We start from the raw sequence: 10410 nt of genomic DNA on the forward strand, positions 1-10410 counted from the left end.
GTTTGATTCTCTGTCAGAATGATGGACAGACCCAGAGATGACTTAAACTGCGACAGCACTGCAGTAAAATATAGGTATCCATGGTAAGAGTAATCTTGGAAGTTCTATGTCCCAGTCCCTACCCTAACACAGTGACGTTCAATACCAGTGATACTTTTTATACATGACTCACTGTAACAGAGAAACAAGGACTGGCAAAACCCCAACATACTTTAGTTCCATACTTAGCAGGAAAATTAAATACTGAAGAGGTCTTACCTGGGTTTCAGGCAGCCAAGTGTTTCAGCTGGAAATGAGCACAGCCGACTGAGGGAAGCAAGCAAAGGCATACCTGTGCACTTCAGCTGGAGAAGACAGCGCATCCCCCGAGGCACCGAGGTGTGGGTGAGAATGAGACCCAGCCTGCAACCTGCCAAAGGCTTGATTTGTGAACTCTTTCTGCCAGAGCTTCTGGCATCAGCAAATATGTGCAGTGAAAGAAAATTGTGACAGGTTAAGTTCACGGCAGAAAAATTTCATGCAACTGAAAAGAGAAGACTGGGATTCTTAAAGTCCTGGCAAACAACTCTTTAATTGTTGTTTAATTAAACAACTGTTCAGTTGGTCTGGTTTGCAATAAAACGTCCAAGTCTTTACAGCTACTTAACGTCAGAAGTCTAGTGGCACTGGTTTATCTGAACATGGGCTAGAAAGGACGACTCCTCACGGTAGGGCTGCAAACGGTCTGGAAGGGCTGATTTTGGGTTTTGAGGTGACTGTAAATATGCCTACCTGAAAGCTGTGATCACACCCGTGTGGACATATTGATCCAGCTTCAAATTAGCTCAAGCTTTGGATCACTGCCATGAGCACTAGTTTTTTTTCAGTTTAAAGCTAAAGACAACATGGCAACTTGAGTCACAGCTTTGTGTTTCAGCACAAACTTTGCCTGCAACTGCCCACAGCAGCAAGCATGGGGCAGGGTGGTGCGCGACGTACAGCGCGGCCACGGAAAAGGCTGTGATGGAGCAGTTCCGATATTCCGATATGGCGTTCACCAGCTCACGCCCAGAACTGGCCAGTGGTTTTTGGTGTCTTTGTTGAAACCTGTGGCACTTTGATTCCAGTTTTCAGAATGGCAGGTTGTTTTGGGTACACATTTTTAGTTGTGATATATTTGTTATCAGCTCTCCTCTGACTGCTTGTAAGGCTTAATTCATGATTGTCTGTAAAGTATCATGACATCCTCAAACAGGAGGTTTTCTATATGTGCAAAATATGTTTTATAAACTAATCGTTGCTTTTCTTTTGGTAGTTCTTATTCTTTCAGAAAAAAAAAAGATACGTGTTCTTTAATCCTATTGCAATATTCAGTACTAAGTGTCCTCTCCCATTAATATGATTGTTCACTCTAGCAGAAATAATTCATATACTTACATTTTTTGAAATTATTTTCCTCAAGTGCATCTGGAAATTACTTGTGGGAGACTTTTTTCAGACTAATTTAATCTGCATTTGGTTTGTATTCATGCATGATTAATTATCGTACAGATGGTTTATATTTAGTGGGTTTCAATATTAAGAAATAATAGACTAAATGATATATTAAGATACTAATTTTACTTTTTATGTGTAAGCAGTATGTCAAGTGCCCTCTGAAAGAGTGACATACAACTGAAGAAAGTATTATTATTATGATGCTACTAAATTATAGAATGGTTGACATTTTACTAGCATATTTGGTAGGGAATTCAGATTTTGTTACAGAGAAGTTATGTGAGAAGCAAATATCAAGGAAGATTTATTTGCAGAATATAGCCAGTCCTGTGTTTTGATTTATGTAGGACCCCAAGCAAGAAGGAGGTTTTAAACCTCTTGAGGCAGGGATTAAGAAACTTCTTTCTTGCTTCTTTAATCTCTCCCCTGGTAAAGGATCTGGATTTATAATGCACCACTCGTCCCATGCTGGCTGGAGGGTGGATAGCATTGGTGCGTGATTTTTCAAGTCATCACAGGTCCTACGGTTGTCATTTCTTAGGCCCAAGGCATATCTGTAACACACAAAGGACAGGAATTGCTAGCACTTCAGCATATATTCCCTTCACAGACACCAACCAGCAGTGAGGGAGAGGGCAGTAGAGGCACGAGCCACGCTTCAGAGCCTGGCCCCGGGATGCCGGCTGTCAGCACCAGCCCGTACAGACACGCATTTTCCTCCGATGGATATTCTGAATAAAAATGTCTCTTTGGGTATGTGGATTTTTTTCCCTGTAATGAAAATGTGAAAAACATCAGAAAATAAAATATTCTGCTTTTCTTTAAAGTTTCAATAAGAAATAAAATTAAGCCTGGGATTATTTTTGCCATGTGAAAAGTAAGTATTTAATCTAAACAAATCACCTGGCCTTCCTTTAGAGTCAATGGAGAAAGACAGGGATCTCTGCAGGGTCCATCCTACCACGTTCTTTAGATACTTACCTTAAAGGGATAAATCCCCCTTTGGAGGTATCCGCTGCTTTCCTTTGGATATGGGCAGCCCAGTTCCCTACCTTAGGACAGATGCCTGTATTTTAAGCAACTGAAGTGTACTGAAATTAATCCCATCCATAAAGTACTGGCCAAAATCATAAATGAAATCTAATGGTCCGAAAAGCAAAACCATCTTGCTACATTTGTCTCTCTCCTCTTTTGTTCCTGCTTTCATTTCTTCAAGCATATCTGATGCTTAAAGTGTAATTTCTCAAAGGCAAAGACGGTGCCTTTTTGGTTTTCTACACATTGGGAGACTGTAGCACTGAATAATAAAAACAGGATGAAGTATAAGCTTACAATAAAATAAGTCTTTTATTTGACAGATCTGATCAGGAGAGAGCTAAGGACAGCAGAAGAATACACTGTGGAGCTCAGGGGCAGGGGGAGAGGGAGACCATCCCATCCCCCAGCCTTTCCGCCTCCGCATCCCACCAGCTGGCTGCTCCTCTGTATCTTGCATCCTGGAGCAAACAGCTACTTTTAAAATTGTATTTAATAATTGTTTAAACGAGCTTTTTCACATTTCAAAAGGATGCAAAGTCTATTTATAATTTATGAGAAGCTTCTTCATTTTCTAACAGTCACAGCACTCCATGGTGCCCTTCACCTTTTGTGTGCAAGTCAGATATTTGAAGTCTTTGGTTTTTTTCACCACAAACAAGAAATCCAGTTTCAACTTGAATATTATCTCCCTGGCAGGCAGAGCGTTGCTGATTGTTGTAATCAACACTAAAGAGAAAAAAGACAGAGAAGATGATGAACTGTATTGTTTTAAAATATCAGTGTGATTTTCAAAGTGCTATTCAAGACATATATATTCAATGTATATGTCATATATATTCATAACGTTTCATGTTATGTCCTAAGGTCCTGACACTTCCAAGCTGGCAGTGCAACTGGCAGGATGAGAAGTCTGGCACATACCTTGTTGTGATCTCATGTTAGTTTATTCAGAATTGGTGAGTTCACGCAGTACAACTGGACAAGGCTGTTTCTAGGAACCTTCTCACATCAATAAACAAAAGTGCTTGAAATCTTTCACTTTTCATTGCTTATTGGCCTATTAATCAGAAATAATTATTCTCCCTAAATTCAAAAGAAAAATGGATTACTGTGCATGAAAACACAGCAGATATGCAAATATGCAAAAAAAAAGGAAATATGCTCATGAAGAAACAACTGAAGACACATATGAGGAAAAGGAAACAAAAGAGCTTTTCCAACCTCCACAATGTGTTGCAGTCTGGTCTGCAGGGCCGCCTCTGGACCCCCTCTTCTTCCCTCCCAACTGGACCTCCTGGATGAACCCCAAGCCTGCTTCACCCTTTATCGAGCCTGGGGGGATCGACAAACCCCATTACCAGTACCCAGCTCTGGCCACCGTATCCAGATGCCATGGGACTACACCCATGGGTGACAGAGACTACACCCATGGGATCAGAGACACAGCAGTATTGATGCCAGGGATGTGGACAAAGGCTGAAGCTAGCGCACCAGCAGTGGAGAACTGTTAGATCAGCACAGCCATATGGTGAAGTTGAACTCCTAGGTGCTCTGGATGCCCTCCCAAAGGGGCCTGTTCCCTTACCACAGACCGCATGAATAGTCTTTCCCCCCTTGTGGCAGTAACCATGGTTCCTCAGGGCTTGAGACATGGCCCTGCTTTTTGTTTTGTACATTGTTAGGATAGCTACAGTGAGCTTTTAGCTGTATTTCTCTCGTGACGATTTATTATACCTGAATAATAAACAGCAAAAACCCATGGAACTGGCATTCCCCTGAGGAAGGCTGCCCTCCAGGCGGGAACGCAAAGCGAGGTCCAGCCTGGGGAGACGCAAATAACTCTCCTTTCGTATGCCCCCCTCTCTCCCTCCTCTTTTCTTGCACACAGCAATGTTTCCACAGCTGTTTGGAGAACCTCTGTTGGCTCTGCTATATTTTGAGACACCAACAAAGACCCAGACTGGAGACCCACATACAAGTTTCCTCCATGATCATGAGGAGAAAACTGCATTTTGATGTTTTAACAGAAGTGCTGTAGGCTATATATATAATCCCCACAACTGTAGGAATTAACCATGCACATTTTCTCTTCTAAAACAGGGTCTCCACTAAAAAGGGAGAGTTGTATCGAACTTGCAGGAGTTAAGAGAAGCTATATTTATATTGATGACTTTATCAGGAATAATCTAAAGTCTCTGCAAATAAGACAACTGGAAAAGATTCTTAAAAGCTAATATTTGCTTTGCATGTCTCACTATTTTAGCTACATGGAAAGGTTTGCTCCTCAGAGAACTGGTGCTCATTTCAAGCCATTCAAGGCAAGGTGCTTTGCATTAGTCACAAAAAATTGCTATTTTTAAAGACAATTTGACTAAAGATTTTTTTGAAAGAGATTTGTTCAATTACTTTCTTCAAGAAGACAAAAACTGCAAAGTACACACAACACAGTGGCCAGAGGGTATGGTCCTTCCAACTCTGCCAACAAATTGACTCAGAATGCAGACTTGAGCAGCACAAAGAAGCAGTTGTTGAATCAGATTTCCTATATGCTTTTAAAGAGTCAATCATACTTTGTTTTAAAATATCAAGCTATATTTTGGCAAACAAATAAGACCAAAGAAACCCCTTCACAAACCAGGGATTAAAATTCTATTATGGCTTTAAAGTACAATTTGTACGAGGACAATATACACAGAGCTAGGATGACAGCAACAGTTTTTCACATGACAGCCACCCTGCAACATAAAATAATGAAACTTCTCAGTGGAAAGCTTTTTCCATCACAGTATCTGTTAATAGGGCATAACAGTGCTCTTATTCTCCTCATGCTCTCTGTACTGTTGAAAGTGCTAAGAAAAGACTGTCCTATTTTTATTCACCCAAATTTGTGGCAATGTTTTGTTTTAAATCTCTATTATTAGATTTTCCATACCTGTCAGCCTAAATTATCCTAAGTGTTTTTCTTTAGGTTAAAGTAAATTCTTCTGCAAAGGTTAAATTGATGTTGTTTAGAAATTATCCTGAGCTCAGAAAATCTCTTTGGCCCCTGAGGAACCTTTGTGGTCTACTGGCTTAGAAACAAAAATTTTCTTACCAATGCAGAAATATTCCATGCTGTAGTCTGTTTGGGAACTAAGGTGTACGTTTGGGGTTTTTCTTTGAGGGGGAATAAACAAAAATCAGAACCCAGGAGACCACAGTTTAAAGAACAAACAAAGGGAAAACAGCCAATTCCACAAGCTCCCAAAAAACCCTAGGAAATTGAGACCATCGGGAGGACAACCTAACAGACAGAAGGACGACAGCTTCAGTTTGAGGAGAGAAAACAGTGGAGAGAAAAATGTGTCCACTGGAGGACAACGGCAGTGGCAACAGCAGCAAGAGCATCCACTGCAGAGCCACCAAAGCCCGGTGGTTAGAGAGCTCCCATGGGAGCCACTGGCTCTGGTCCTCCGGTCGGAAGCACAAAGTGAAACCAGCTCTTCCACCATCCTGGGGAGCGTCTGAACTATTGGTCTCTGAAATGAAAGAAGTCTGCCCTCATAGTTTCTCCTTATTTTTTACAAGAACTGAAAATTTAAATATTATGTTTTAGATTGACCTGGAATAAAATCATTTTGGTTCATTTAGTTAATTTTGGTTAGTAAAAGTGAGATGGGACTGAAAATCACTTTTCTTTCTCATTACTTCATTGGCTGGAAGAAATTGTTTCTCATGTAAATGGAAAACAAAAGTAGCACAAAATCACTAGAAAACTGAAAAAGTGCATTTAGACTGAAATGAGTAAAGCTCCAGGAAGCTGCAGAAATAGAAAGGTCTGCATGGTGAAATAACTGGGAAATCTGACATTTTCCATCTGTAGTGACCAATACCTGTGATATACGTGGTGTCTGGCTGTGCACCACAACAGTGCTCTCACACGGCCCCTCTCCTGTGGTCACCCACGAGGTCCCTGGCTGCAGAAGACAGCAAGCGCAGAGCAGACAGGTGTTAGACGAATAGGAGCTCCATCAAAAGCCTCAACAGTTACACATACCTTCTTTTCCCTAACTTGGCAATATAAACAGCTAAACTGACATTTTGGGGATTCTCCATTTTCAGTCCCAAATGAAATTTAATACAAAGGCTTCTGGGGAGTATTTAAATCTATCAACATATACACGTTAATTACCTAAAAGTATGACAGAATGATGGCTGGCTGACTATCAGCTGTTTAATTTTATCTGTGTCTATTCTGTAACATCTGGAATCTGTACAAACACAGGAAGCATCACGCATAAGTCACGCATAAAATAAGCGAGGGGAATGATTAGATTTTGTCATGGACCCTAACGATGTAACCCACGTAACAGTAGCACAGCAATAATACTGCATGCTAGCAAGTTGGGAACCAGTGCATAGATTCATGTAATTTGCCCAGGATCAAGAATATATAACCTCTGCTTTATCTTTCTCTCAAGTACTTAATTGTACCAGATGGGAGAAAGCAGAAAAATTAATGTCTCCCTTCACTTTCCTGATCTCCCCTTGTCTTATGGAAGGGAAGTGTTGTCATGGCCAGGCAGGAGCATCTGGGTACAATGGAAACCCAGCCAAGCACAGAAAATGCCAGCAACAAACCTGGAGAGAAGGACATTCCTCTTGCTTTCAAACGCTATTATTGAAGCAGTTGCTTTTCGGCAGAAGGCGGCGGGAAGCAAGCTTTCCCTTGCTGACCACCTGTGCGAAGCGCATTTCAACAGCAATTGGTTTGCTTGCACATTGCCCCTCCTTTCTCACAAGACAGTTTGTGACCATTGCCCTGAGCTCCCCGCAGTGGAGTTAAGGGAGTAGGTGTCCACGAACACCGAGCCAGATGGCATTTCAGACTCTCTGCTGTATCTTGCAGGGTAAGCAGCCTGCAACACAAAACAAGGTAGAAAAGGACCAGAGCTTTGGGTAAGCCAGGGCCAGTTTGAAGTTGGGGATTGAGAGGGTGGGAGAAAGAAGAGAAGCAGCTGATTGGGGTACCCTGGCAGGGAAAAGATTTAATGTTTTGAGAAGGTCCACAGGTACTCATAGGGGCATAGACTGGGCAAGGAAGACGTGGAGAGAGCTGGGCAGGGGATTACAGAGAAGATGTTGGAAGTTGTAGCTGGAAGTTGTGGCTTAGTCAGATGGACCTGAAAGAAGTGGCGTGTGCTAGGAGTTCAGAAAAAAAGTATTGTCATGCAGGAACAGAGGCTGAAAAAACCCTGGGCTAACCACAGGTGTGGCTACAGGGCCTCTATTCACTGCGTGGGCAGGTCTGTGCAGAAATACAATGTCTTTGAGAAGAGTTGGGATGCATTGGACCTACTGGGCATGTTGAGGTGCTCACATAAGAGTATCCTGACCCCTCCAGATTGCCTTTCAGAAGCATCCTGAAAATTAACTGAAACCCTGGTGATTGCCAGATTACATTTAGACTAAATAAAGCTTAATTAACAGTTGTTATTTTTTGCTAGGTTCAGCTCTCACCAATCAAACTCAAATTGTACAAAAAGCAACAGGCATGGTAAAATGAAAAAAAAACCAACACCAAAACATGGAGTTAATGTTCTTTATTATTAAAATCAAAACAATATTCTTACAAAGCAAAAGCTTTCTAGCAATTTGCCAAGATTTTCTTACAACCTGTTTGGCCTGGCAGAACGTCAAGGGAATAATTTTCATGAAAACTCTAAAGAGCGCGAACAATCAAACGTGCATACTTACCTACACAGATTTCACAGTAAGTTTGGGGAACCTTGTTCTGCTGATTAAGCATCAACTTACATGGATGCAACTAGTATATTTGTAACACCACACGGGTCACAACAACTTGAAAAATTTTGATAAAATATTAGTAAGACTCTGTCAAACCTGTTATTATTTATGAATATCCTAGTGTCGTAGTTTAACCTCAGCTGGCAACTGAGCACACACAGCCATTCGCTCACTCTCCCAACCCCCTGGTGGGATGGGGGAGAGAATTGAAAGAGTAAAAGTGAGAAAACTCATGGGTTGAGATAAGAACAGTTTAATAATTGAAATATAAGAAGAAGAAGAATATGCAAAGCAAGTGATGCACAATGCAATTGCTCACCACCCACCAACCGATGCCCAGCCAGTCCCCGAGCAGCGCCCCCCCCAACCAGCTTTCCCCAGTTTGTGTACTGAGCATGGCGGCACATGGTATGGAATGTCCCTTTGGCCAGTTTGGGTCAGCTGTCCTGGCTGTGCCCCCTCCCAGCTTCTTGTGCACCTCCAGCCTTCTCAGTCGGTAGAGCATGGGAAGCTGAAAAGTCCTTGACTAGTGTAAGCACTGCTCAGCAACAACTAAAACGTCGGTGTTTCATTCTCACACTAAATCCAAAACACAGCATTGTACCAGCTACTAGGAAGGAAATTAACTCTATCCCAGCTCAAACCAGGACACCTAGGATCAACATCAGCTCACATATGGCTTATCCAGACCTCTCCCAAATCCTGAAAAAGACTTTCGTGTCTTTTATGCAATTAACAAATAGCAATGCCTCATCCTCTATCAAAGGCAAATCATTCATATCCCTCCACTATGCCAGCTAACACCGGTCTCAACCAGGTAGGCCTGCAGAAGTCCAAATCCTTCCTACCATCCAGGTTTTTAAGACTAGTGATACTTTTCAAGACTAATCTTTATGCTGGGACACAGCAAACTTGTAGCAAAGGAGTAAAAAAATTGTGATTATTTGTGAATACAACTTCAAAGAAACTTTGAGAAACCTATTTATTAATGGTCATGTTATGCATGTGATAACTTCAGGAAAACTGTGTTCCAAAGAATGGAAAACAACATGAAAATCAAAGAAATACTGAAGGTCACAATGTACACTAGTGTAAATCTCCTGATAGTTGCTGGCCTTGTGCTGAGTGTTTAGACAATTCAAGCCATTATGCAAAAGGATTAGTGTTTTTATGTAACTTGATCAATTGTCAAAATATTTCTGTTTTGTAATCATGATCTAATTACTAAAAATAGCCGAGTGGTGATAGATCAGAATTTATTACTAACCTGACATTTGTAATCTAGACAGGAATTCAGCTCAGTGACTGATGTTCCCTTCCTCCCCACACACACCATACAATCTATCAACAACATATAGCAAATCTCCGCTGAATGAGAGACACAACTTCGAATCAGTTATCTGTCTACAACAAACAATTTAAATTCTTGGGAAAAGGAAAAAAAACAACAAGATTACACTGTAACGTTTTTAACGGCAGCTTTCACAGTACATCACTCGAGTACAATACTTATCCCAGCTCCCCTGTGAGTGAAGTACAAGCCTCATGAAGCGGCTGTATAAATTGCTTTTGAATGTTAGCTAAGTCATAGAAATATTCAAAAGAAGAATTAGGATTCATTTCTCTTTAAAAAGATTTGTAGTGGTAAATGATTTCGGATTACATATGAAAAATGTGGTGACTGTAGAACAAAGCTGTCCTATTTACACGATGAATTAATGGTAAATAGGATTGTTTCAGATAGCGTAAGTAGCTTTAACATATTTTTCCTTTCAGTGAACCGGACTGTTCTGCTTTTTGAGACCCTGTGAAAAGACATTTTCATGAAGACCATTTAGAAAAGGATCTCTCAAAAGACCAGAAGTGGGACTGAGTTGGAAAAATGATGTAGAAGACTAAAGACCAAGGCCTCCTTTCATTGCCATCTTGTTTTTATTTAAACCAGCTACAGATGCACCAAGAAAATGGAAGACCGTAAATAAATGCCACAATAATCACTCGCATTACTGCATTGCAACGCAATCGCAACTCCTACTCATGGAGGGACGGTAACGCCATCTAAGTTTTGGGCAAGGAAACAGCGCCTCTGGCCGCGGGAAGCGCCGCCGC

This window comes from Pygoscelis adeliae, unplaced genomic scaffold, assembly GCF_000699105.1.
Source record: "Pygoscelis adeliae isolate BGI_AS28 unplaced genomic scaffold, ASM69910v1 Scaffold315, whole genome shotgun sequence".
Taxonomy (NCBI): domain Eukaryota; kingdom Metazoa; phylum Chordata; class Aves; order Sphenisciformes; family Spheniscidae; genus Pygoscelis; species Pygoscelis adeliae.